This window comes from Lagopus muta, chromosome 4, assembly GCF_023343835.1.
Source record: "Lagopus muta isolate bLagMut1 chromosome 4, bLagMut1 primary, whole genome shotgun sequence".
NCBI lineage: Eukaryota > Metazoa > Chordata > Aves > Galliformes > Phasianidae > Lagopus > Lagopus muta.
In genome coordinates this window covers 65168708-65196536 of record NC_064436.1, presented here as the reverse complement: position 1 = coordinate 65196536, position 27829 = coordinate 65168708, and the positions used below count along the sequence as shown (strand labels likewise).

At 39.9% G+C, this 27829-nt stretch overlaps 1 long non-coding RNA gene across 2 annotated transcripts; it reads left to right on the top strand.

Annotated features, from left to right (window-relative positions):
• The first annotated feature begins 265 nt into the window (after positions 1–265).
• On the top strand, positions 266–26882 carry LOC125692421 (uncharacterized). 2 transcript variants are annotated; one of them, XR_007376649.1, is made up of 5 exons: positions 266–313; positions 13053–13112; positions 17402–17465; positions 19490–19599; positions 26467–26882. It is a non-coding gene; the product is annotated as an uncharacterized LOC125692421 (long non-coding RNA). The 2 variants fall into 2 exon arrangements; XR_007376650.1 differs by lacking the exon at positions 266–313 and adding an exon at positions 5026–5182.
• Positions 26883–27829: the final 947 nt, after the last annotated feature.

Below are 27829 nucleotides of genomic sequence, written 5' to 3'. Positions count from 1 at the left end.
CACCTGCAAGTCCCTTGTAGTGCAACATTTAGGTTTCCTGGAGAATTTCTGCACCCGCCAAAATAGCAAAGTTGTGCTAAGCAGCATGAGGAGAACATGACTGTAGCAAAAATGCTGTCACAGCCTGCAACAGTGACTGAACACCTGGTGGGAAGGCAGGGCCAGCCCAGGGGATCTCAGGTGCATGCAATGAACCTGAGTGACTGTAAGGGGTGGAGCCAGGATCCAGCCCTTCCCAGACCTATTTTAAGAGTTAGTAGTGGAGATGAGATTATCTTGTTGGAGACTCCTGCCTACCAGAGATCTTCCATTGGTAAGTAGTTTTTCTTCCTTTGTTTCTATAGCTACTGCATTTGGGCTTGTTCTCATTTGCTGCAGCCTGGGATTGTGCCACCCTACTCCTACTGCTGTACTTTCCATTGCATTATAATCCTATAGCGATTATGCCAAAAACAGGAATGCTGTCTGCCACAAAAATGAACTAGATCTAGTCTTAGTTCAGAGTTATAAAACCAGACTTACACTCATAGCTGGTAAACATTCTGGATTTCATACATATAGATATGAAGATGCATGATGTGCAGAGTTTAAATATACATATGCTACCTATGTTCATGAACTGGAATGTGCTGGCAGTAGTGAGGTGGAAGTATTGTCATGTACTGCAAGACAGATGACCTCATGTCTGTAAGTGCTACACAGACATGCTTCAAAGTCCAGTGCTGGTGAGGCTGATGCTAATATCTGGTGTTGGGCATAAATGGTTTTCTTGAAAGCATTGAGGCTCCTTATCTACCCAAAGCCAACTCTAAAAGCCTGGAGCGTTAGTTAACAGAGATAACAGTACTTAAAATTTGTTTGTAGTCCAATAGTGGGTTTAATTTTATGACTGTAAATGAATTACACAGCCAGAAGAGATTAATCAGTTGTCTGGTCAGTCCTCTGGACATAACCTGGACTACCAATTCCTTCCAGCCATTCCTGCTGGAATACAGCAAATACAACAACAATAGACAAGGAAGTGTCAGCTATCAAACAGGCTGAAAGCACTTTCCATTTTTAAGTAAAGGATTTCCTTATGATTTCCCATGCCAAATAATAAATTGTCAGTTAAGCAGTGTATGCTATAATATGGGCTACTGCGATGATATTAAAGCTAGATGACATCTTTACCACCTCTTGTCATAGCCAGTTCCGAACTACCTCCACTAGTTGCAAGGCCAGGATTAACCTTTCCCTGGGCTTCTACTCCAAGTGGAAAATATGGAAGAGGAAAAAGGAATTCTGCATTTCATGTTCCCACCCAGCTACTGCCAGGATAGGCAGCCCTTCAGAGGGCAGAGCTATGGCACAGCCATGACCTTTTCCATTTCACTGATAGCAAAGAATATGAACTTGTTCACTGCTTCATAAATACAATAAGTGTCACTTTTTATGGGGTCTTTCTTCCTTTCTGTGTGTTTTTTTTTTTTTTTTTTTTTTTTTCCCCCCCCCTTCCAACAGCTAGAAAAGACTAGTGATGAGGGGGAAAAGGAGGGCTGCAGGGGAACCCTGTTCCCTTGGGAAAGCTGTCGTACATATGTACAGGAAATTGAATGCAGAAATTATTGCATGTGAGGCTGCTAAAGAAGTGACAGGGTTATAAAACAGATCTTTCAACCGCCACCCATTATGGATATTCCAGTTGTGAAGGGTCACATTTTAATACAAATCTGCTGTCCCAAATTACATTTGTCTTTTTCCATAAACTAGAAGTCAGCAAAGATTTACAAGAAGGTAATTTTCCTCCTTGTTATTTTAACTCATTTATCTCCTCTATGAATTTCAAATAGAGAAGAAGAAAAACCCACTGGTTTTGTAGAATTTATTAGGTTGCACGTTATAATGGCTTCTGTTCTTGAGCTGCTGAAATGTCCGTGAAAACTGTGAGGGTCTCTTTAAACATACTCTAGACTTCATAAAATGGATAATGTGGTGCTGCAGAAATAGAACACAAAATCTTATTATGCTTGATGTGACTAATTTATTACCTAAATTCCACACTCCTGGTCTGATATTGCACCATTTGCCACCTGAGATTATGGTGCGTGCTGAAAGTGAGGCGGCTTATTTCTAAATAATCATGATAATGAAACAGTTTGGTATGCAGGTCTTTAATTACTGCTTGGTATTTTGGTTATGCTTTCTCTTTCTCTGCTCTTCTTCCTGTTTTCAAGGCAACAGATGAAAAGATGTCTCAAGGCCATTCACAGAATTAGATTTGAGATTACAGTGTAAGTAGGTAGACGAAGTACCAGTTAATTCGATTAGTTTTGAAAATAGGTGAAGGGAAAACAAACTCTCAGCCCTATCAATGAAATCATATTTCAGAAGCATGCTGTTCTGTGCTATTATTTTTCCCCACATTCATCTGACTTTTGCTATCGGCAAATCAAAATCTGATCTTCCAATCTTAACACCAATTCTGATCTAAATCCCTTTTTTCACTTGAAGCCAGACACAAAACATATTTTTAAACACTGCTGCTCAGTTTATACCCTGGCAATCACTGTTTCATCTGGCTGTTCCAGTTCTATTCATTATTCCTTCAGAGTCTGTAAATATCCAAAGCAAATCCCCCGAGTTTTGCTTTTAAGTCAGCAAATTCAATTTCGGTGGCTTTATGCAAACTTTGAAGCTCTGCTGGAACCAGTTGCTAGGAACTGCAGCTCATACTTTACAGAAGCTTAGTCTTGATTTTTGCAAAGTGCTTTTGTGTAATCAGTCAATTAGAGCTGTGACCAGTGATCCATATCAGCAATTGATAGCGAAGTGCAGGATTGGTACGCTTGGAATCCAGGTTTCAGTCTTTCTGGTTAGGTAGCACCACTCACACAAAAGTTATGGTGATTTCTTGAATTTCTTGACTAAAAGCATTTGTATACAACTCTGCATTAACTAGAAAGAGTTGGGAAAGGATTTGTTTTAACACTTTTACCTCCATTTGCTCTATTAGAAATCGCTCCCTGCTGATTTTTTTTTTTTTTTTTTTTTTTTTTTTTTGGTAACATCATATGGAAATGGAAATAAATGCAGTGATACAATTACAGTCAGTTAACAAGCAAATCATGCTTGAAATGCATTTGTTTGTAATCTACAATGGGGTAGACAAATTGTTTTTATCTCTTTTTGCACAAGCGTAACTTTAAAATGAGTATTAAGCCTCAGTAAATTTTGAGTTAGCACTTATTTAAAAGCTGCAAATCTAGCAAGACACAATAATAGCTGAAATTCTATGAGAAAGGATAATGGGGGAAAAAACCCTCAGATTAGCATTATTTTATATTTTCCCCTTTCCGTGACCTCTCCGGATTGTATTTGCTGAGATCTTTATTGATATAAAATGCTTGCACAATTACTGGCAATACATGTTAGATGCAAATACATTCTTCAGTGCTTACAATGCCAATAGAAGGTTTATTTGATAGTGAGAGCTATTCACTTTAAATAATTATGTGAGCTGAAAGTTACTAATGCATCTCTAAGTACAGCTTTGAGTATCTGTGAGTTTAATAGTGCTGTTTACTACAGCCCGGATGGCAGAGAGCATGCTATGGGGAGCCATGCACATGGGTGAAGTGGCTTCCACCTTGGAGGAGCCTCTGAATGTTTGTGGGTGAGCATAGAGGAGAAAGTAGTGCAATGACCAAAACTGCTTTGTGAGCTTAAGTCGTGTTGGAGAAGGAGAATTCCTGGGTTGCTGCTGTGAGGACTGCTTCTGCCCTTTTGTTTGGCTCTGCCCCTCTGATAACAAGTGTCACACCTCCACTGCCTAACCACCAGAGCTGGTTTGTGTGTAGGTGCCCTGGGGCACTTTGGGTACCTTGATGCCAAAGTATTTAGGCATCTGAACCCAAAGTGAAACTGGAAATTCAAATTAATTCCCTGGGCTCCCTGCGTGGGAAGAATGGCCTTTAAAACATAGACAAACCAATGTGATATACTTTATCTGGATAGGAAGCTCATCCCCTTTGTAGACTGTGGTCACCAGATACAGGAGTCAATGGAATGGGGCTTGCACTGTTTCTTCAAGGATTGATGAGTGAGAGACTCAGTCACTATGGGGGAAGAGTGCAGGAGTTCTATTGCTATCTCTCTTCCAGCAGTGTAACAGAAACAAACCTGCCAGTGAGAACTAGAAGTCATTTAGTTGTAGGCTCATAGAATCCTGAAATCATAGAGTAGTTTGCATTAGAGGGGACCTTAGACATCATCTAGATCCAATGTCTGTGCTGTGGTTGCCAACCAGAAGATCAGGCTGCCCAAGTCCTCTCCAGAAGTACTTCACTCATAGTCTTATTTTGATGTTGTTTGCTCACCTGTCCTCAAGGAACTGGCTTGTCTTTGCAAGGAAGGACACAGGCATGCTAAACCCCTTCTCCTAAGCACACATCCATCATCTCCTGCTTTTCTAGTGCTTCTGAAGAGAGATTTGAACCTGTGACAGTTTTGAGCAAGGGACTTGACCAACTGGGGGCTTAAACAGAAAAATGGCACCCTCCTGTGGCAACGTTTTAAAACAAACAAACATGATTTTAATAAATGCAGTGTCTAATTCAGTCAGTACGTGTGACCCACGTGCACGTCACTAAGTGTTTGATAAGGGATCATGGTGCCCTTCTGCTTAAGCCAAAAATTGCCTCTCAAGCTGAATTGGTGGAGTGTGGCCTAGCTGTGGGCAAAGACCCTCCAAGGTCAGGCAGAGAAGCCTGCAGCGAGTTGTGAGGCGGCAGCTTGGCTGCATGGAGCCACCCTGCATCCCAAAGCCCATGTCCAGCCAGCTTCAAGAGCCTACATACTTTTTTTGGACTTGGCTCTTTGTCAAAACCATAGGGTACAGCGCCTGCATGGACTTCAAAGGAAGGGCACCAAATGTGATTTGGCCCGGGCCATTTATTGCTAGCATCTTTGTTAGATACTGCTGCCAAGGGTTAAAATGTTTACATGCCCCCTGATTTTAAATGGACTGGGTTGCATGTCAGATGCCAACGGGAGAGACAGCTGGAGTATCTAAACCAAGAGCTTTGATCTTAGTATCTGTAAAAAAGAGGTCATTTGGTCTCCCAGGAAGCAGAGACATTTAGAAGGTCCCTGTACAACTCATGCAAGTATTTTATTAACGACAATTTTTATTCAAATGTAGGTAGGTTCTATTGCTACTTACTAAATGCATATATGCATGTATATGTATGATTATGTGTCTGTAAATATACATGTATATATACACTTGTAGATGCACTAAGTTGTGTGCTTTTGTATGTGTGCATTCTAACATCCCATGTTTCTATATGTACTAATCTGTTTATTTCATTTGCAAAGACATGACCATGCTTCAAGCGTGATGTTTATCTCTCTGTGCTTTTCACAATAACCTGAAGCACTCTCTGCTGAGCGAATGCAAATCTTTGTGTAACAGTGTAATTGCAGTAAGCCTGTACAGCATTCTCAGGAAGATGCAAGGATGAAAACACAGACTTCATTGTCCTGTAATCATGTCTGACATTGATTCAGAAGAGAGGAATCCTAAAATATGATATTGCACAGGGGATATATTTCTATTCTTTTAGTAGAAGACTTTGTGGTTAGTTCACAATGCAATTAAAATAGCCACCAGATGTTTATGACTTCAGGCAGCAGTTAGCATTAGTGTCCCTGATCGCTGTCCTTTGCTCCTTTGTCAATACAAACAAGTTTTTTTTTTGTGCTGGAGAAAAAAAATCTTAATTTTTAAGCATACAGGGGGGATGGTCTGTATTTCTATTTGCCAGTGCTCATGTTGCTCTATGACAGCCTTGTAAGCAACGATAATCTTAAAGTTAAAATAACATCAGTCTCCAGGATGAAATAAGCATTTTACTTAAATGTGAGACAAAGCCTACAGTATCATCATTAAACTGATCTGTGAGAAATAGTATTAAAAAATAATGCTGGTTTTCCAGAGTGCTATAAATTTGGAAATATGCTTTTTTTTTTTTTTGCCCCCTGTTGAATAATAGAATTATTAATATGCAATTTATTTTTAAAGACATGTTTAAAGAAAGCCTGCTGTGCTCTGACTTCAGTAATTTTCCTTAGTGCCCATTATTCTTATTTGTTTCAGGGCTATTAATTTTGAAGCCACATTATATTCAAATTATCGTTGATTACTAGGCTCGATAAGTGATCATAGTTTGCATTTCATTACCCAAAAGGCAGCTAATGAAGTTAGCTGTGCACTAACATTTGGAGAAGGAAATTATTTGAGCTCTGCAAAGCAGATGAAAAAGGAAAGAAAAAAAAACAAAATAAAACGAGCTGCAAGAAGTTATGAGAGCAGCAGGAGAGATCGAGGGGGGGGAGAATATCACCAATGGACGTCCTAATTGTATAATTTCAGCCTCCTGGAGATGTCTGAGATGCTGGATTGATAAAATAATGGAGAACTTAAGTGAAAGGTTCTGAACCATCTCAGACAATGTGGGAATACGTGAGAGAATATTACATGCCTGAGCTCAGTGTTAAATAGTGAAGTGACAGCGCAACCTTCAGAAACGCAGTAGTGGTGTTTAAAACAAGTCACACTGAACAAAGACATGAAGAGGTAACACGAGGCTTGGTGTGACTTGTGTGTGCTGATGAGGGCTGTGGGGAGCTGTGTTAATGTGCAGAAAGCGGCAGTTTCTTACCTAAGCTGGCTACTGGCACGGATTGCAGCTAAGAGGGAGTAGTGCAGATATTCAGGGAGAAATAAGCAGAAGGATGTGAATTTTCCGTGCTGTGCTGAACCCTGAGGACTCGGTGAGAAGATGTTCAGCGTCTCCTGCACCAGAGCTCCTTAAGGCACACAGAATACAAAGGTAACCCTGAAACAGCATTTTGTGTCCTGTTTTGCAGCCTTTCATAGAAGTGCCATCATCCAGCACTGTGGGGCTGTCCCACATATATCCCAAACTTCCTTCTCCAGGTGTTGGTCAAATTCAGGAAGCTGTACATTTCAGTTCAGATGAACAGGCACTTTTCCCTGCTGCACAGCTGCTGCTTTCTGTGCTCTCCCCTTGTGCTGCTCCTGTTGCATCTGCTCAAGCCGAGAGCTGCAGATCTGGGCGCTCATCAGCTCCAGCTGACAGGCGCTCAGATACTGCTCAAATCAAAACCTCACACTCCACTCAAAGCCCCATGTTTCATTAGCTCCTCAGTGCTGCTATTATGAAAGTTGTTCAGGTTGAGGGAGGGTGAAGGAAGGAGTTGGGATTTTTGAATTTTAACTCAAGAGTGCAGTGTTTTGGGATGCATGAGCCATGCTGGTTTACTGGTAGTTGTTCCTTCAGAACATTTGCATTTCATCCCCTGTAATGAGGGCAAGTGGATTGCAATGGGTCAGCTAGTTAATGCAAGTCACCCCACATCCAGGAAACTGTATTTTTGTAGAATACCAGTCAGTCACATTTACTCAGATCAGGGCACAATGCCAAAACCAAGACCAAGTCGTGCCTGCGTCCTCATGCTGGTCTGAATTAATGGAAGGGCTCATTTTGCTGTGTATCAAATCCAAGCAATTGCATTTGAACTCTGAATGAGAAGTGATACTCTGAAGTATGTGCATCTCCAACAGTACTATTTCCCCCCAAGAAACAGTATTTTTTTTTTTTTAGCCATCCTTTTCTGGATTATATATATGTATTTGTACTGGTGTGCAGGATTGCTATGCAGATATATAACCACATAGTTCTCTGCTTCAAAATAATTTCCATCCCAAAGAGTAAACCTCTTTTTCTCAGCTGCCTCTTTTCTCACCCCTTACTGAAGAGGAGAGCACGTCATCTTCGCACTGTTTTGTTTTTAAGCTGTGGTAGATATTACCTGAAGTCTAAAATCAGTGTCAGTCGTTTTTTTGCAGCATGTTCCTCAGTCTGTGCTGAGGAATTCTCCCATGATTGTTGCTGTACCTTTTTCCTTGCATAATCAGCCAGTGAAGCTCTCGTTCTTGCACAGTTAGGAAGAGGTACAATAGTTCCCTTGTTGTATTTCTTGATTCCTTTCCAGCAGGAATTACTTTTCAACATAAGCAAGAGCTGCACAGGAGAATTATGAGCCTTGATTAAATATCAGTATTTCCTTCTGTCATTTTTCAGTGTGTTATCTTACTTGTGCCTCAAGAAGTTCCTTATTGTTTTATTATGAGAAGTTAAATAGTAACACCTGATCTCACGGCCCAGTGTTGTTCACTACTCGGTGTTTTTATCATGTCCTTCCTCCTCTCTGACCCCTTTTGGCTTCTACTCCTCAGCTCACTTTGTATGCTGGATCTGCGTCTTGCAGACGCTTACCCACTCTGATATTCCCTCTGGGTCAATGGGGGTATTCAGATGTGCAAAGTTACTCAACTATTTGAGGGGAGCAGGGCATGAAGCAGAGCGTGCGCCAACCAGGCAGGCTCCAGAAAAGCTTTTCTGAACCACAGTGAGTTGTTTAATGTGTTAAAATCCACAAAATGCAAAACGGATGGGAAGCTGTGTTGGCTACAAAAGATAAGAACGCTTCGATAACTTCTGACTCTCCCTTTGATGTTCTCTATGCAAAGCTGCACTGGTAACAGGGTCACCTAATGCAAAATAATAAATAAGCAGGGAGGCAGCGTGCAATTAGTCACCATTCAGAAAGTGTTTGAATAAACCACGGTTTTGCCCTGCTGGAGCTGTTGAAAATTGTTTGTATAACAGCCTCCCTGTTGCTCAGAAACAGCACATGAGACCACTGAGCATCTGCAGAAACTCAGATCTGGTTTGTTTGACTTGGACATGCAGTAAAACAGACTTTAAATGTTACTTCAGCTTTGAGTCAGTGATTACCCTCGTAGTTTTACAGTCCGTGCCTGGAAATGGGATGTTAATTGTTGTTAATGATTCTGTCCACCTAGGTAAGGTCTGAAGGGCAAAACTCGCAATGTAATTGCTCTGTCTTGCCTTCAGCAACCCCTTCCAACCCTGTTGTTTCTTGCATTTGTGAGCAACACCACTAAATCTGCCAATTCAGATCTCGGAGTTTTCTTCTCCATCTAGGACAGCAGTCAATTTCTATCCCTCTCTCAGCTGTGCTTTAATGTGATTTTTTTGTTTGGTGTTTTTTTTTTTTTTTGAGCATTACTGAGATTCAGTTCTTGCAGATATCTTTGGCATAGGGAAAGGTTACTGATGATTACAGGCTTTGGGGAAAGTTTACACACTGAGCTGGAGATCTCCATTCCTAAAGCAAGTTAAACTATAGTCTAGGTGAGAGTGTTGGTGCACCAAGCTGCTTTATCCTGGTGGCATTTTTTGTGCACAATTTTTTTGTTCCATTTTTTTTTTTCTCAGATTAAATTTTCATCACAGCTTAGGACCAGTTGTTACCATTTTTGTTTGCAATCCATTCACTATGCTCTCCTGCAGACTGAGATTTCATGGGAGCTCCCTCTGGAAATCATGAGTACATACATAAAAAGAGTTATATTCCTAGTTGAGGTAGAGGCAAGAAAAAGTCTTATCTATTTGAAACATGGCAGAGTTGGATTTTACTTTTTTGAGTGTTTTCTGCCTGAAGTCCATGGAGGTATTCAAGGCTGGGTTGGATTTGGTACTTGGTATTTTGATTTAGTGGTCGGCAACCCTGCCTGTGGCGGAGAGTTGGAACTAGATGATCATTGAGGCCCCTTCCCGTGCAACCATTCTATTATTCTGTGGTCATCTGATGTTATTCATATGGAAGAAAACAATATTGGATTGAGAATTGAGATTTTGGTGCCATAGTTTATAATCCCATTAATCTGCATCTAGCTCTCCGAGCTTCTCCAAAGCACGTCACTCCCCAGACCACTCAAAGTGTCTGTTAAGAGTTATATTACACCACAAGGTCCTTGAACTCATTCTTTACAAGTAGGGCAAAATAATGGATGAGAATTTCAGCAAGAATTAATTGTTACTTGGTCTTGGCCACTTTGGGTCCAGAGACAAGAACTCCTGGAAAGTTCCCCATGAGCAACTGCTCAGCTTGTGGGGTTTGGCTTTTGAAACCAAAGATGTCATAATGCCACAAAAGCAGGTAGCAGTGGTATTTCCAAACTCACATCTTCAAGAAACTGAAGTTTGTCTGATGGAAAACCAGGTGTGAACATGCTGGGGCTCATGGAAATTCATGCTCTCAGGTCCAACATCTTCATCTTACTGGTGGAACAATTATTTCAGCTTAATCTTCCTCCAAGGTCAGAGACTGACTTGGAGGTCAGAGACTGCGGTGACTTTCTTGTGACCCTCTATGTCACTTTCATTGTGTTGCTGTCCCTTGCATCTTCTCACATTTTTGAATGAGATCCATCTCCTTTATCTGCAGCCTTTTCTACCAAGTCTGAGCTAGTTTGCAGCTGTATTAGATGCTAGGATCTTTTCCTAAGCAAAGGGAAACTTGCAGCTTGCATTGCATTTTAGATGGGATGGGGACCTGCCATTCATATTTATTACATTCAAAGAGCTAGAATTTAAGGGGAAAAAAAAACTCAACATACTCCCATAAAAAAATAAATACATGAATAAGCTAAAAAAATTAAAATAAAATCCAAACCCTCATAGTTAAGAGAAACAAGATCACATTGCATGTCGTTAATACTTCTAGTGAAACCACCTCTGCTTTATCTTTATGCAGGTAACCTTGCTGCCCTGAACTTGGCCCCTCAGTACCCAGAAATAGTGACCTCAGACAAATATAGGCTGACTGTGAATTGGCCTTTTTATGTTCATACAACAACTTGGCAAAAAAAAAAAAGGTTGAAAGTCACCTTTATCTGATGTCATTCTTGCTATAAAAGGACAGGTTCTGTACAGTGCCCACCCCGTGCCTTAAAGCTTGTAAAATGCTTTCTCAGTGCTGCGCTACCATAGGGTTCAAAGCATAATTCAACTGAAGTGGGACGTAAGTGGGATGTGTGCTTGGATTATATGACACACTAAAATTAAAATTATCACCGGAGATCATTTGCTTTTTAAATTGCAATTCAAATATCTGAACACATTTTTGCAAATTCTGATGGTGACAATTTTTTTGTTATAGACTTGAGAAAGAAAGAAAAGCTTTGAGTTTGGGTGACAACAATTGTTCTCCTGCAGGGGGAAAAAAGCCACAAGAACTGTTCCAAAACTAAATTATGGGGAGATTTTATTCCAAGAATCATTAGGAATCTGTTCTTCCTCTATTAATCTGGACCCAAAATGTAAAAGTGACCATAAAAATTCAGTATTTGATTTTAAAGCTCTTCTGTTGTTCCAGAAAAGTTTTATGGAACAGACTGAAACTCTTTTCATCTTGGTTTCACTTCTTCATTATGCAGTTAAAGTGTCTCACTTTTGAAATGGGCATTTTAAAGGCATGCTGAGGATCCAATTATTTATGTTGATTTTCATATTTCCTTAGATATGAAATAACAGAATATAAAAAGGCAATATTTGGAATGGGTAGTGATTTTTTTAAAAAAAAAAAAAAAACCTACCTTGGCTGGAACTTTTTTTTATGTGCTGAATTACTGAATGTAGTAATTGATTTGTGCCTCACTCATGTGTTAACATTTTCCTTTGAAAGAAAAAATAATAATAATTTCAGGACCCACATGGAATATGAGTTTAGAGACATCAGTTACAGAATTACAGGTACAATCAGTCTTTTATATTTGATATTTTTATGTTTATATCACTTGTAATGAAGAAGAAAAATCAAGACATACAAAAAAATTAGTGTTAATTGCCAGAGAAGTTGCATTGTAAACTGAACAATACAGTCCTACCTGTAATATATTGAATATTATTTGTAGTGCATGCTATAATAAGAAATATAGTTATCTAATACTTATGAATTGTGTGAAAATTATTATTTTATATATCAATAGTTATTTTCAATAATGCTTTATTGAAATGCAATTCTATCTACGATAATAGAATATAACAAGATAATTATATTACATGTTGGTTTAAAAAAAAATACATACTGTTCATATGATTAATGTTCTTTTCCATACTGAAGAGTAGGCTAGATTTATTTAATGGTTTATGCTTATGGTTTATGCTTAATATATGGTTTTTATGTCTAGATCATATTGTATTCATTTACTTAGGATTTTGGAATTTAAGGCAGGAAGTTTTCTCTGTTTTGAAACATCATTTTTATCTTTACAGAATATGCAGTGCTCTACCTGGGCTGGCATAGTCTGATTGTACACTGTATAAACGCTTCTGGGGATTTCTCTATAAAGAAAATATATTCTACACAGCTACAGCCTTTTTCGGAAGATATTTTTCTGTTTATTTTGAATTTTTTTTCATATTCACTGTTAAAATCAATGGAAATACACATTTTTCTATTCTATGCTGACATAAACAAAGGAAGTGTTAAAAGAAGACATAACAAATTAGGAAAGGTTAATTTAAAAATCAATGGCATAGTCTGATGTCTGTTCTCTTTCACACTGTCTATGTGACTTCTGTAAACAGCAAAAAGATGTTGTTAGGATTGTTACTGAAGCTGACATTTGGACAAATGAAAACAATTACATACAGAGATTTTTACTTTCATTTTTTTCTCTATGTTGTATCTTTACAGATTTTGATGCAGAATTTAACCAGCAAACTCAGTAATACGACTTTTCCCTTTTTGAAAAAGAAAATCCATTCTTCATACTGAATTGTCTAAGATTCAGAAGATGCCTTCTGTTCTTCTTTTTTAAGGGGTTTCATAAATATAATCTGTTAACAAAATTTTTTTTTATCCATTAACAAGAATTGCCAGATCATTTGGCTCCTCTTCGGTGAGCTCAAATATCAGTGATCACCTTAAAGGGGGGGGAAAAAAAAAAACCCTAGACTTTGAGATTTTCACTAGAAAAAAGCACCAAAGCTTTTGATTAAATAATGGCTTTGGGTTTATTGAGGAAAAGAAATAATGGCTTTGCCCTTCCTCTTTGACATGAGTTGCAGTCATGGCAGCATTCAAATTTTCTGTTTTATTTCCTTTCCCAGTGCTCTGGACCACTCTGTCTGGATTTTGTCTGATGTCATTTTAAGCTTGACCAGTAGAAGGTAAAGATCAATGTAAATAAATTCAAGGGCAAAAGTATGGGGTAGTGACATGTCTGCAAAACAAAAAATAAGGCTCTACAACAGCTGTGTGGTATCAGTTTTGCTTGATGCTGCAAAGACCTGGGGCATTACGCAAGCTGACAAGAAAAGATTTGATGCATTTGATAGCAGGTGTTTAGGAGGGATCAGTAATGTCAAATGGCTTCACTATGTTGGGAACATCAAGTTTCAGGAGAGAACAAGAAAGGAGAAGATTATGGACTTCCTAACAAGGAAGTGGCTTCGAAGGTCTGACCACCCAGCGAGCATGGAGTAGGGCTGGGTGGTAGGAGATGGTCTTGGGGGCTGGTTTTGCTCTCCAAGCTTCCCTGCCCATCCTGACTCAACAAAATATTAGTGAAGACAAGCAAATCTCATCTAGATTTTGACTTTTAAACCTATTTGCTAAGCATGGCGAAGTTTTGGGCAAGGGATGTTGTTTTAGTTCTCCAGCATGGAGGATGTAGTGATTACTCACAAACCTGGTGGGGAAAGAATTGAATGAGAACGTGAAAATGAAAGACAACTTCTTCTAAGACACTGCTCATCAGCAGGAGTATTCGTGGGAATCAAGGATTTCCAAACCAGACCTCTAGGGTTTTGTAGCACAGACCATGCAGGCAAAACAGGGTTTTACAGACTGTCAAGCCAAAATCTACATCAATAGGCTACACTGACCTCAATGAACCTTGCACAGATGTGAATCAGTGTAGAAGTCACCTGTTCTTCACATTTTCTTTCAGAAACAGCCTTTGTGCATGTAGCTGGGGAGCATCTCTTGAAAACTGTAGCTCAAGAATGATAACTTAAAACAGATGGGAGCAAGAAATAATAAAGCCAGACCATATGGGTAAAATGGGCCTGTTTGAAGCAAGTGCAGCCAAATATATTATGCTGTAGTAATGTGTGAAAGAAGTTGTACTAATATATGGGCTATCTGTAAGTTGGATTTTTTTCACAGCTGAATCAAGAAAAGTGTCCTCTATATGAATGGTAATAAGAGCCATATTTCAAAAAGATCCATGTTAAGTTATTACATCAAGCAATGTCAGAAGTAGCTCATCATCCAAAGTAGCATTTTACCTTTGTTATTTACAAAACTCTTTTATCTTCCAAATGTTCTTGAATAAGAACTAGTCTACAATTTATTAATATTCTTTTTTGTATAAAGACTCTTTGGGCTGCAGCAAAGTAGACAGTAACTATAACCAGACACTTAAGACATATACTCAAATTTGTCAGCAATAGACCTGTATCACTATTTCTTGGATTGTTGTATTTTCCCTTTTCCATGAAAAATTTAGGATAGCCTTCCAAAAACAGGTGAGTCTAAAGTGTAGTAGTTCAAGTGGTTAAAATGTTATTTCTCTGTGATATTGCATGGTGTACTTTTAAAAGCATAGGAGCACTAATCCAGGAGTCCACAAAGAGAATTTGCTCTAAAATTCATTTAAAACAAGCGATACTTAGCCCAAGCTATTTTCAGTTGAAACATTGGCTTTAGCATTCAATGAGAGCAAGTAAAAATATTTACTCAGGCAGCTAATTGGCCTATCAAACATCCAGCATTCAGACGATCTCATGACAGAGCAAACACTCATGAGTGCAAGGGGAAGGACAGACTGCCTTTAGCAGGCAGGGCTAGGGCTCTGCAGAATGAAACCTGGGTAAGGGCAGTGACATTTAGCAAATTACTATAGAAAACTGATAAGGGCATGATCCTTTTTTATGCTGAAGATCATGTATAATGCCTGTGTGCTGTGCCTAAGTACCTATTCATAAATTTAGAATGGAAGCTCGTGGTAAGATGCTGGCAGGTGCCACAGAACAAGTAATAAACCTCTGCCCCAGGCAGCAATGTTCGGGCACCGGTTTGTACCTTGTAGCCTGGTACTGCAGTGGCCAACAATTCATCCCGCATAGCTCAGAAGGTGATGTAGCATTGATGTAGGCCAGCAGGTTGAATGAAGATGCAGTTTTTGAATCATGAGATTAACTCTTAACTATGTTATATGTGCACTCAAAAACAGCATCCTGCTGGGCTCATTTCAGATGAGTGTGCAGAAGTGTAGCATGCCACTAAAAAGATAAGTGATGACTGTTTGCATGTCCTTTAGCATGTTTGTCATGTCAATTAATATGATTCTGTTTTAGTGTTAGTACGAGTAGACTCTAAGGGTGGGTAGTGCTGTGAAATTAGCCCATGCCATAGTTTTTTGGGTTTTTTTCTGACCACTTTTCTCTCCCAGATATTCTTATAAGGGCTAGAGAACTTCTGGGAGGACTTTTGCACAGACTGATAGCAGCCCTTTCTGGAGAGTGTCTCTGATTATATATAGCATTTCTCACAGAATAAGCAATACACCATTTTGTTTGGGGTTTTGTGGCATTCTAGATCATAGGATGGACACGGCACAGCAGACTAATCATAGTGTTAAGTGTTAGAGTTTCAAGTGAAGGCACAATTCTGTAGGTGAAAATATACAATCATCTTGGCCATAGTCAACTGTTTCCGAGCCCATAAACCCTTCTGTCAGGAAAGACTCACTAAAGAGTCCTTTGTTACCAGGTCAGGAGGTGCTGAGGTCTCAAATCAGTGCTTGGCCTTATGTTATTACTGCAAGATATTTTTGTGGCAAAATGGTTGCTATGTCAAAAAGACTTTTAGAGTGGAAAATGAGTCTCCATGTCTCTGAGTTCACACATGTGGCAAAAATCAGGCAGGAAAACGCTACAGTTACAATCTAACTTTCGACTAAATGCTTGTAGATTGTTGGGTGGTTGTGGTGGTGTTTTGTGTTGGTGTTTTTTTGTTGTTGTTGTTTTTGTATGTGTGTGTGTGTGTGTGTGTGTGTGTTTTGTCAAAATAACAGTTTTGCCCAAGAAAGAAATATTCCATGAGAATAGGACAACTTTAAAAGATATATGTGCTCCATTTCGATAGGAAGAGGGGGAAAAAAAACAGTTTGACAAAACCCATTCAGTTATATTCAAAAGGAGATGGCTCGGGTGATGGGCATTAACTTTTTTTTACTGGAATTTCTGTTCATTTCCTTTCAGTTCTGCCTGAGAATAGAAAAGACCAAAATGTCAGAATTTTGCATACGATAGAAATTCAAAGGTTTGACCTTGTCATAAAAACAAAGGTAGCAAATTCTAAGACCACAATGTGTAAACACTTAGAATGAATAAATTTTGGGAATTCATATCTTAACTGATTCCTAGCTGCAGGTGGAAAGCAGGAGGTGCTCAAGTCTCATTTAGATGCACATAGATTCATAGAATCATAGAATAGTGTGGGTTGGAAGGAACCATCAAGCTCCAACTCCTCTGCTGCAGGCAGGGCCACCAGCCTCCAGATCTGATAAATATCCCAGCAGATGCCACCCTTCATTCTTGCACGGTTGTCCCTGCTGCTAGCTCAGAGGCACTGTGGTGACTTACTGTTACCACCATATTTGCAGGGAGCATCTATGAGCATAAATTCCACAGAATTCATGGAAGGGGAAATGACTGAAATTGTCAGTCTTGACACAAACAGTGTGGTTGGGTTAAAAAAAAAAAAAAAAAAGCTGTCCCGTTATAGCTGGTGGCATTTCAATGGTAAAGAGAAAAGAAATGGGCATATAAGTCATCCAAACAATACCTGGCTTACCATCAAAGGCAGGTAAGGAAGGGAGAGGTTGGCAACGTTAGACACAAACTTTTGAAGGTCTGAACGGGGGAATTTACTTTGTTCCAAAGGAAAACCTGGCTGCTCATGACAGCTCCTACGAATTTCAGGAGACAGATTCACAGTTTCCCTACAATGGGGCAAATTTTGTACAAGATCAAGAGGAAAAGCATAGTTATTCCTTTACAGTGGATTTCACATTGCCAGCCTGAAGGTGCTGTGGCAATGGTCATTTGTACAGTTTGGTTATTAGCCTAGCATATTGCAGGTTGCTAAGAAAGCAGGCAGTGTGTGTGGATACCCTCCACTACTGTGTTCCTTGTGAACTGAAGCTAAATACTCCTTTTTCATTTGTCCCAGCCATTAGAGTCTGTTCTGAAGGAGTTTATGGGTTTAAGGTTCACCTTAGGTATATACCTAGTGATTTTTGGCATGAGGCTGTGTCTGCTCCCTCTGTAACGAAGGGAGTTTCACCACGTGCTTCAGGCCACATGCTAAGCTCTACTGAAAATCCCACTCTGCTAATACAACATCCTGTAGCAGATGGTATTGTTTTATATGATTTTTTTCCCTTCAGGAAGATTGGACAAGGAGATACTGAGAAGGAGGGCAAAATCATCAGTTCCCTACAGGAGCTTCAGGTTGGTGGGAGCAGACAGTGCTTGGAACCTCGGGTATGGAACCCACGGAGTGGTGGAGAGATGTGGGATGTACTAAGAGCTTGTATAACGTAGCAGGCAGACGAGGCTCAGAGGGGACAAAAGCAGCTTCCCAGGAAGCAGAGGAACCAGCTGGGATGCCCGGAAAATTCTCTGGCTATCTGCAACTAAACTTTCAACCTATTTCCAAGCCATTGACAATCTGGGATCCTTCTTGCATTTATTTTGGACTTTCTCGCATGGTATAATGCTATTTCTCCCTGAGACATTTATGTTACAAGTCTGATCGTCTTCACCTTCAAAGCAAAACTCAAGGGAACCAATATTTCCAGATCGGTCTGCACAAATAGGTACAAATTGGTATTTGTACCATTTCACCATTACGGCAGTAATGATATAGAGCAGGAACAACTAGCATAGCGAACAGCTTTGTTCCCCAAGCACATATCTCTGATCAGAAAAATCTCTAGAGACAAAACTGCAGTGTTAGTTAGAAAATTAGCTAGTCTTTTTGTTACAGCCTCAGAGCGTCCAGTATGACATCCTTTTCCACTTCCACCAGAGTGCTGCTGGTGTTCCTATTCCACAGATAGGTAATTGGATGTAGGGCTGCACTGTCTTTCTTTCACAGACAGAAACCCAAACGTTTATTCAAAAATTCGTAGAATCATTAAGGCTGGAAAAGACTTCTAGGATCATCTACCCCTAACATCAACCCATCCTCTCCGTGCCCACATCCCTCAGTGCCACATCTCTGCAGTTCTTGTACAGCTGACTCCACCACCTCCCTGGGCAACCTGTGTCAATGTCCCACCAAGAAATGGAAATTCAAATACGTAGATTTGTGTTGTGACAACACATTATCTGTGCTCTGGAGGAAGTAAGGATGCTGAGCCTGCAGAACTCGTGAATCTGCAGAAAGCTCTTCCTTAGCCTGGTGGGGTGTTTCACCACATGTGGTGGCTTGTGAAGTACAGACTCAAAATAAAGGTCATTTGTCTTGAGGATTCACAGGCCTCATAATTCAGCAAGGGGGGAGGTGTTGCTTTTAGTGAAATCCAAGGTGGCAGCATCTTTGGAACGCAGCTCCTGTTTGTACAACAGAGCTTTTACACCAACATTTGTACAGCTCAGCTTCTCCTCTTAAGCTTTTAAGACCTCAGCCTGCTTTACGGTGACTTAAAGGGCATCCGTGATTTTACTCACCAAGTGTCTTCTGCTGTGTGAAGCGAATGCTGCATGGAGTTTACAAGTGCTTGACTATGACATCTGGGTAAGGCATAGATGGCAGTGGGGGGAAGAGGTTTTATCAGACAGACCTTGGGCTTGGCACATAGCAAGTGGTATGAATAATGCAGGCAGCTAAAGGAGTGCCGTGAAAACTGTGCCTCCTCGTCATGCATTCAGATTATGCCCCTTCCCTTACACAGATAGCTATTTTAGGAAAGTTTAGGAGAGCTCAAAAATATTTAATTAATTAGGACTACTTTTTTTATATTCCTTGTAATAAAGTAAAGGGTTTTATTAGCTTTGGTCCATCACAGGCCTTCATCCTGACCAAAAATAGCCTTCTCTGTTCATAAGAACATTACAAATTAAAATTCTGACAACTTGAGAGCTAGGAATGAGCATCTTGTATCTAAAAATGTCCCTTTTCTACAGCACTAAGAGGCAAGTGCTAAATCTGGGTATGAAGCTATGGCATTTTTTACTATAAACAAGTGCTGCCAATAACTGAGCACTTTGATCTGCTGGACCACAAGCTAGAGTAGATTTGTAGGGAAATATTCCGGTGCCAAAGCACTGGGGAGTGGGAAGAGACAGGGCTTAGCTGGGAGCATGCAGACTGACAGATCAAGAAATTAATGGATGGAATGCAAATGAAGCTGGGAAGGAAAATGTGCTTTGGTCACTTGTCCTTCTGCTTGTATTGCCAAGCCTGCTGTGCAAACGAAGCTTCTTGGAGATTTATAAATAAATCAATCTGATTGTGTTTTATCTGCTAGATCTTCGAGCTCACGGGGAAAACTACCCTCACCCACCCTGCAGGAGGAGCACAATGGCACCCTCTGTTGCCCTGCATGCTGCTCCCATGTGGATGTATGAACTCCCAAAGGTATCCATTCCCCACCTCCAAATCTCATCTCTTTCCACTGAGCTTCCTTGTTTCTTTGGAGTTATCCTGTTATTTCCGTTTGTAATAAGATCCATCTTGTTCTTTCTGTACTGAGTGCAGAAACACTGAGAGGATTGCCACGCTCATTTCATGAACAGTGGCCTCCTGTCCCCATTCTGTCCTCCCTAAATGGCAGCTCCTTGCAACAGCTGTATTAACCACTGAGCTCAGCCCTGCAAAGCGGTGGTCATTTCCAGCATTAACTGGAAAGCAATTAGTCTTGATGAGATTGGATTGTCCAACTTTCATGCAATCAATTAAATTACAGCTTTTCTTTCATTTGGTTAAACAAAAACTCGATTCATTAATTAAAATACATAGTGAATCTGATTTTTCTCTGATCCTCTGTGTGTTCATAAGCAAGCAACCAGTTCCTTTTAGGAACCAAAACAAAATTCCTTCTGGAGCATGACAAGTTTTCACTCCTAATCACCTTTACTTTTATCCATGTGAACACACTTTAATTGCTCATTAATACAGAGTTAACGGGCTGACACACAACCGGCTGCTTCTTTTTGGACTTCTCTAACAATGACTTTTTTGTGTGTGTTTGGTAATGAAACCAGACATTTCTGAGAGTCAATCAACTTTTTCTGTGTTTTGCTCCCATGCCATGCTGTATAGGATTGTACAATTACCTCTCTGTGATGTTATTATTCAGGACTGATTTTACTGTGATGGTGTAAGAGGAATTAGATACGTCCTTTTTATTGCTGTTGATATGACTGTGCCTATTTTCCCTAAATGCAGTCTGAAAGAATGCAGTCTGAAAGAATGATCAGAAGCAGTACATAGAACTCATCGCTTAGAAATGATTACTCAGAAGTCACTAAATGTTGTTAATGTAAACAGATTTTTGTAAAAGCTGTGTTTTGTCCAGCACTTTTAGATGAAAATATTTAAACTGAAGAAAAGTTTTCAATTTTTCAAATTATGATGTAAAAGAATTCAGTGAGAATTAAAAATCTGACATAAGATCCAGTATAAAAAAGTATTTCAGTGCATCTCTTTGACAAACACAAATGATCTGTTGAAGTATAACAAAAAATGAGTTGGAAATATCCAATGTACTGTGTCTGTTCAGCTTTAAGCAGCCTCACCTACCGTGCCAATGACTTACAGTCAGCTTTGGATTTTGTGTGCTCATCATCAGCTTTCAGGATCCACACTACATTTGCTTCCTTTGATTCCAAAAAGATTTTGTCAACAAATTGAACTGAATTTTATCCCAGGCCTCACAAATACAACTATGTTTGACAGCTGTGGGAAAGAAGGGGGTTCAAGCAGCATCTATTGTTTGTTCAGAAATATCTAATTTCATAAATCAAATTACTCGTAATGATTCCATACTAATTTGTTATTTGAGTCCTTTGCAGGTCCACTTTCTCCCAGATGATGGGAGACGAGAGGAATTGCCTAAGCTTTTGATGCTGTGTAGATCTCTGCTGAAACACATTCTGATTGCTACTGATCCAGATATCTTTTTTTTTTTTTTTTTAATAAGCTTAAACCCACAAGCTTCAGCATTCAACTTAAAAGACCAGCTGTCATCTGATTTTGTTGTTCTTTTTTTTTTTAGAGAAATAACTCAAATTTAGAAGAAACAATTCAATGTTAAAATGACCAAGAAAAGTTTCTCTGAAATGAAAACAAATCCAAAATACCCACACTTTAAAACAGCACATTTCAGCATAGCTTAAAGTGTTCCTCCCTTCTGTTTTCTCAAACCGAAGTGCTGACAAAATCAGTATGTTTTCTGAAGTGTTTGAATTTGATCAGATTTTCATGTTTTGGTGAAATACGGATCCACTGATGGGATCCTGGCTGGCTGAATGTGTTGTTTCCTTGGGTTGTGGCATCCACAAGCCTACCAAAACTGTCTTGGTCTTCCATGAATGGAGAAATTATTCCAGTTAAGTCAAAAAAAAAAAAAAAAGGAGAAGAAGAAGGTAAACCTACCCTCAAGTGTTGTCACTCTCATCTAGAAAACCAGGCCCAACTGAACATTTAGAATAAGGACAGAAATGGATGAAAAAGATGTCATATGACAGTTTGTTCAAAGGCAGAAATTAACCTGTACTCCCTACTATTGTGATGGAAGATGTGACCCTACCTGGGTCACCTGGATCTGCTGGAAGTGTTTGGTGCTTGAAGATGAAATAAAAAGAGATGGGGGGTGAAATATGTCCAGTAACAGGAAAGTGTTTATTCCTGGTGAAGAATTGGGGGAAGATTATGTTAGATGTTAGGAAGAAATTCTTTTCTCAGAGGTTGGTGAGGCACAGGCTGCCTGGTGAGCTGTGCATGCCGCATCCCTGGAAGTGCTGGAGGCCAGGTTGGATGGGGCCATGTGAACCTAATTTAGTATGGAGCAACACAGCCCACAGCAAAGGGCTGGGAGAGAATGAACTTCAAGGTCCCTTCCAACCTAATCCATTATGTCATTCTATGATTCTGTGCAGTCACCTGTCTTTGTATTATGGAGAATATCAATTCTCAGTCAAAGGCATCCTCATCCCTTTTATTTTTCTTTCACATTTCCCTGTACGCATCTGCTACTGACTTGACGGGGCAGAAATGCCCATTTGCACAAGCTAAGAGTCTTCTAGGGACTCCATTGCCTAGCTCATCACTGTAACATCTCCACTCTACTTTAAAATGCAGAGCTGGAACAAAGGATGCCAAACCAAACTGCATGTGTCCATCTCCAGCTGAGAAGGGGATAAGAATAAAGGAAATGTTATCACCTCTGGAGATGTGGTCCATTTCCAAACAAAATCTGGGTACAATGAAGCAGAAACTCACAACATACCACAGAGTTCTTTCAGCCCTTAAAAAAAAACCCACAGATTTGTTGAGGGTGACTCCTGTTTCTCCACTAGTACACAAACTTTGTGTTTAGCTACACCAGTTCCCTGGGAGTGATGTGCGTGCTGGCAGGTCAGGGTACCTGCTGTTGGGTTATGTCACTGTTATGAGAGTCACGCTGCTAAGGAGCTTTGAGTTGTACCCCATGCTGAGAATAATCCAAATAATCTGCAACTCAAAGCATCCCTCATCAAAGATCGCTGTGAACACAGGCAATTTCAGCTGACCCGATGAGCTAAACATAAACATGTCAAGATCTCAATGGTACCAGAACATTTGTTTTAAATATCCTGAGTGTGAAATCGGTGCCAATGGACAACATCAATTGTTTGCCAGATGTTCTTTTCTCTAATTTTACTGCAGAGAACATACAAGTATGTGCTGGAATTAACATGATGACTGGGGAGAACACAGTAGCCAACCCTTGGTTTATTGCAGCAGTGTAAAAGACAGTAATTTCCAGGAAGAGAGATTACTCCTGGTTCGCGTGGCTGTGAGATACGCACGCAGCCTCTCAAGGGACATATGCATTTCACGCAAACAACATGATCTATGAGCCCTTTAAGGTTAAGTTTTGACAGTGGTAGAACAGGAGAGAACTCGGACTGTACAGCTCTCTTCTCATGAGCTGGATGTTGTTGTCCAGAGGAAAAAGCATAGTGCACATCAGTAGTATTGAGGCTAACCACAATACTTACCAAGGTGGGACAAGCTCAGAGCAATCTACAGTCTGCAAGAGAAACCCAGAGTGGTAAAAGTGCAACTGAAATGAGAGATGAGTCAAGTACAAAGGTTGCTCCAAAAGTAATGCCTCCTATTTTATTCAATTGGCCCATTATGTCAGTGGCAGATAATGGCAGTAGGGATTGAACCTTTCCACTGGTATTCTGTTACATTTTGTTGCTGTGTGACAGATGGCAGCAGAGGGGCAGTCTGACAAAATGCTGTCTGACACGGAAGTGTGTATGAAACTAAGGTGAAAGATAAGGAAAGCTGGGACCACACAGATTTGTCTGGTAATTGCTGAGATCCGTGTCCACCACAAATGTATTCTTCACAGAAAGAGAGCGGATGCACTGTTCCACATCTACCAAAGTATCAAATGATGTTCTTCAGGGCACTGCTGCTGTAACATGTTCTGTAAAGAAACTAGACCAAAATCCTGAAACACAGATAGAAAAGATAACATGTCTTTCCATTCATATTGTCAATAGATTCAGAGCAGGAACAGTGCCAGATTAAAGGAAAGCAAATATTTGCAGTATAATATTTTATTCATCAGAAATTCCTCAAGTTTTTAATAGATCTTTTTGGCTGATACAGAAATTCTTTAACTGCAATTAACTGCAAATTCTTTAACTTCCTTCCTTCCTTCCTTCCTTCCTTCCTTCCTTCCTTCCTTCCTTCCTTCCTTCCTTCCTTCCTTCCTTCCTTCCTTCCTTCCTTCCTTCCTTCCTTCCTTCCTTCCCTCCCTCCCTCCCTCCCTCCCTCCCTCCCTCCCTCCCTCCTTCCCTCCTTCCCTCCTTCCCTTCCTTCCTCCCTCTCTCCCTCCCTTCCTTTCCCTTTCCCTTTCCCTTTCCCTTTCCCTTTCCCTTTCCCTTTCCCTTTCCCTTTCCCTTTCCCTTTCCCTTTCCCTTTCCCTTTCCCTTTCCCTTTCCCTTTCCCTTTCCCTTTCCCTTTCTTTTTTCCTAGGGTTTGCCCTCTTTATTGCTCAAAGAGTAAGTGTTAAGCTGATAAACAGAAGAACTCTTCTGGATACAGTACATCCCGGAAACCCTTATACTATTTAAAACTGTAATTACAATTTGGAAGGGAATCCAAACTTTTCTAGGAATGCTTAAGCCTTTCAGGACTGCTAAATTCTTCAAGCTGAACAGGGTCTATGCAGTTTGCCTACCTGGGGATATGCATGTTCACTTCACCAAAGGAAACACAAACTAGAATTCGGTAGGGCTCATTAGAAAATCCCACACACTGAGCTATCTTTATAAATGCCTAAACCAATAATTTGTAGGTTCCTCAGAAGATGGAAAGAGGAATGCACTGATTTTTCCATAGATGGTTAAATGAAAAATGCTTCTCCACAGTTTTGATAACTTTGACATGATGTAAATTAATCCTAACTTCTACAGAACTGGTTTCACTGGCAGAGACTGTCAATAAAGTAACTAAGATTAAGGGTCTTGCTCTGGATTTTAGAAGCACAACAAGCATAAATGCTTCACTAATATTTAAGATGGAATTCACTGATGTGGCCATCCTATTTAATACCCATAACATGTAACTATCTATTTAAAAATAGACCCATAATAAGCTTGCTAGATGCAGAGGATCCTATACAATCCCTTAAAGAGCCCTAACATGAAAGCATAATGAAAACAAACTAGCTTCTGTTCATTCATGATGTTATTTCACAGTGAAGCTGGTCAGCTATCTAAATAATCCATGTTCAGCCTTTCTTTTGGCCTTAATGGAATACAACACAAAAGCTGACACTTGGTTCTGTATCTTTCTATGGCTCCTTTAAGGCCATTGAACCATAGAATGGCTTAAGTTGGATGGGACCTCAAAGATTATCCAGTTGCTGCTGTGGCTGACTGCCCCTCACCAGCTCAGGCTGCCCAGGGCCCCATCCAACCCAGCCTTGAGCACCTCCAGATACGGGGCACACACAGCTCTCTGGGCAGCCTGTGCCACTTGTGTCTGTTTGCTCTCCTAAACTACAGCTTTTACTCTTGGTTGCCAGTCACAGAGGTCAAAACAGTGCAGTTTTCTGAAAAGTCTTATGGAAAGTAGACCTATGGCAGAGCAGCTACAGCTTGCTGCACAAATGAAGTATTTATTATTATCTTTTTAAACATTCCATTTAAAATAATTCAAATTATTGAAAACATTAATATATATTAAAATGTCAGACAGCTGACCAGATCTACACCCTGAAAACAATCTGTTCATGTAAGCTGTCCTGGATTACCAACTTCAGACTGCTCTGTGTCAGTCTTGGTAATACTTCACTGTTATACTGAAAACAGCTGAAAACCCTTCAGTTAGGTACCAATAGCCAACATTAGCTCTTTGGTATAAACTACTGGATTAAAACTGTTTACACTACTTAGTGAATACTTAGAACTGTGCATTTTGGTGGAGTTGTTCCACAAAGAATTTTTACGTAACCAGTGCTTTTATTGATTGCACCCTTCACTAAAGTCACATGCAGTTATCACAGTGTGCACAGGAAATAAGAGGAGAAAACAGCCCTCCAACCCACATCACACCTCCAAAGAGTGACAGACAGCTGAAGGCTGTCAGCCATTGCATGGAGATGATGTATCATAGTTTCCTCAGGAAATTGAGGCACACCAGCTGTAACTACTCACAGCCATTCTGAATCAGAGTACAAAGAGAGTGTGGATGCATCAGTGCAGTGCTGGGGTTTTACAGCTGCATGCAACAAAATGCATGTAAAACTTATGAGTTTCAGAGTAGTTTTGTTTGTCCTCTTCTACCACATAAGTTGTATTGAGGGCTTTTTTCTACACAAGCATACAGTCACACTACTATTGCAATTCTATCATTCCATCATAGAGGTGATGCACAGCACAGGAAAGTTCATATAGCTGTAAGAGTCTGAACTCTGGTATTTATTGACTTCCATGCCTTTTCCAGACAATGCTGAAATTATATTCATGTCGTTTCTGTCATTTCAAACTGTTGCTAACTTTCATAATTGTTGAGGGATTGCACAGTGCAATTTCGCAGTTAGGGCAATTAGAAAGTTAAGAACCATGAGCCAACAGTCAGTAGCAGCATTTTTTGCCAAATATAAGGAAACCTAAAGGCTCCAACTAATGCAGTATACTTCTCAAGATTTTGCTTGCAGGTCCTTGGGCCAGCTTCCTGCTTTCTCAGGCTATAACAGATCTTCTGCCTTTTTCCCAGGTGAATGTTGTTGAAGCAAGAGCAGGACCTGAGCCTGTTTCCATTGCCCGATTGATAACCGGTTGGGAACTTGACCTCCAAGATTGTAACTGAAGGTGGACTTGAGATCTCCCCAGTGGAAGATACTTAACACATTTCCCTTTCTTTTTACATCCATCTGACATGTTTTTGGCTAACTTCTGAGCTACCTTGCATGTAAAACCTTGAACCACAATTGTAAACTCTCTACTTTCCTTTATTCGTACAGTATTTGATTTGGATGACATGTTTTTTATAATATTTATTTTCTGGACCATTTTGCGACTCATGTGTTAATGCCACAAGAACTTCACTCCTTGTATAATATTTCAGACATGGAGGGGAAAAAAATGAAGTAAAAAAAAAGAAAAAAAAGAAGAAAAAAAAAGCAAAACCAACCGTCTGCATTTACTTAAACTACATTATAATAAAGCTCAGTAAAGATCTGATCAGTAGTTTTTTTAGCCTTCTCTGATTCAATATGAAAGAAATTAGTGGAAAACCTAAAGGCTGAAAGGAAACTTTTGCCACTGTTCAAAACAGGACGTGAAATCTTTAACATAATATTTACACATATTACACTAAATACTTTCTGTGGAGCGAAAATTTAGCACTGCTAGCTTCAGACAGACTGGGAAAGGCATTTGCTTATATCTGATAAACCAGATTTTGAGAAGAAAATGTTTTATTCTTTTTGTTCTTCCTATGTCTGCGCTCATGCTGGCAGAACAATTGTGATTTAGAAATATGTAAACATGCTCATTAAAGACTTATAAACACTTTCAAAGCAAGAAGCAATTTGTCTTATACTGTTTTCTTCTTGCCTTCACAGCTGTTATGATTTTACATTTGGTGGTCCAAAAAGCTGTTGAGATTCTGAAAGCATCACAGCGTGACCCGAGTGTAGCTCTTTTTGTGATCATTGCTTGTTTTGCATTGACTTGTTCACAAAGTTCTGGTAAAAATAAATTATTTTGGGGCAGGACACAATGTTTTTGTCAAGAAATACCAAATTAACAGAATCATAGAATCGTAGAATTGCTCAGGTTGGAAAAGACCTTAAAGATGATTGGGTCCAACCACAACCTAACCATACTACCCTAACTCTTACAACCCTCTGCTAAATCATGTTCCTGAGCACCACATCCAAATGGTTTTTATACGCATCCAGGGATGGTGACTCAACCACCTCCCTGGGAAGCCTATTCCACTGCTTAACAACCCTTTCCATAAAGAAGTGTTTCCTGATATCCAACCTAAACTTATCTTGGTACAACTTCAGGCCATTTCCCCTCTTCCTGTCACTTGTCATCAGTGACAAGAGACCAGCCCCGCTCTCGCTGCA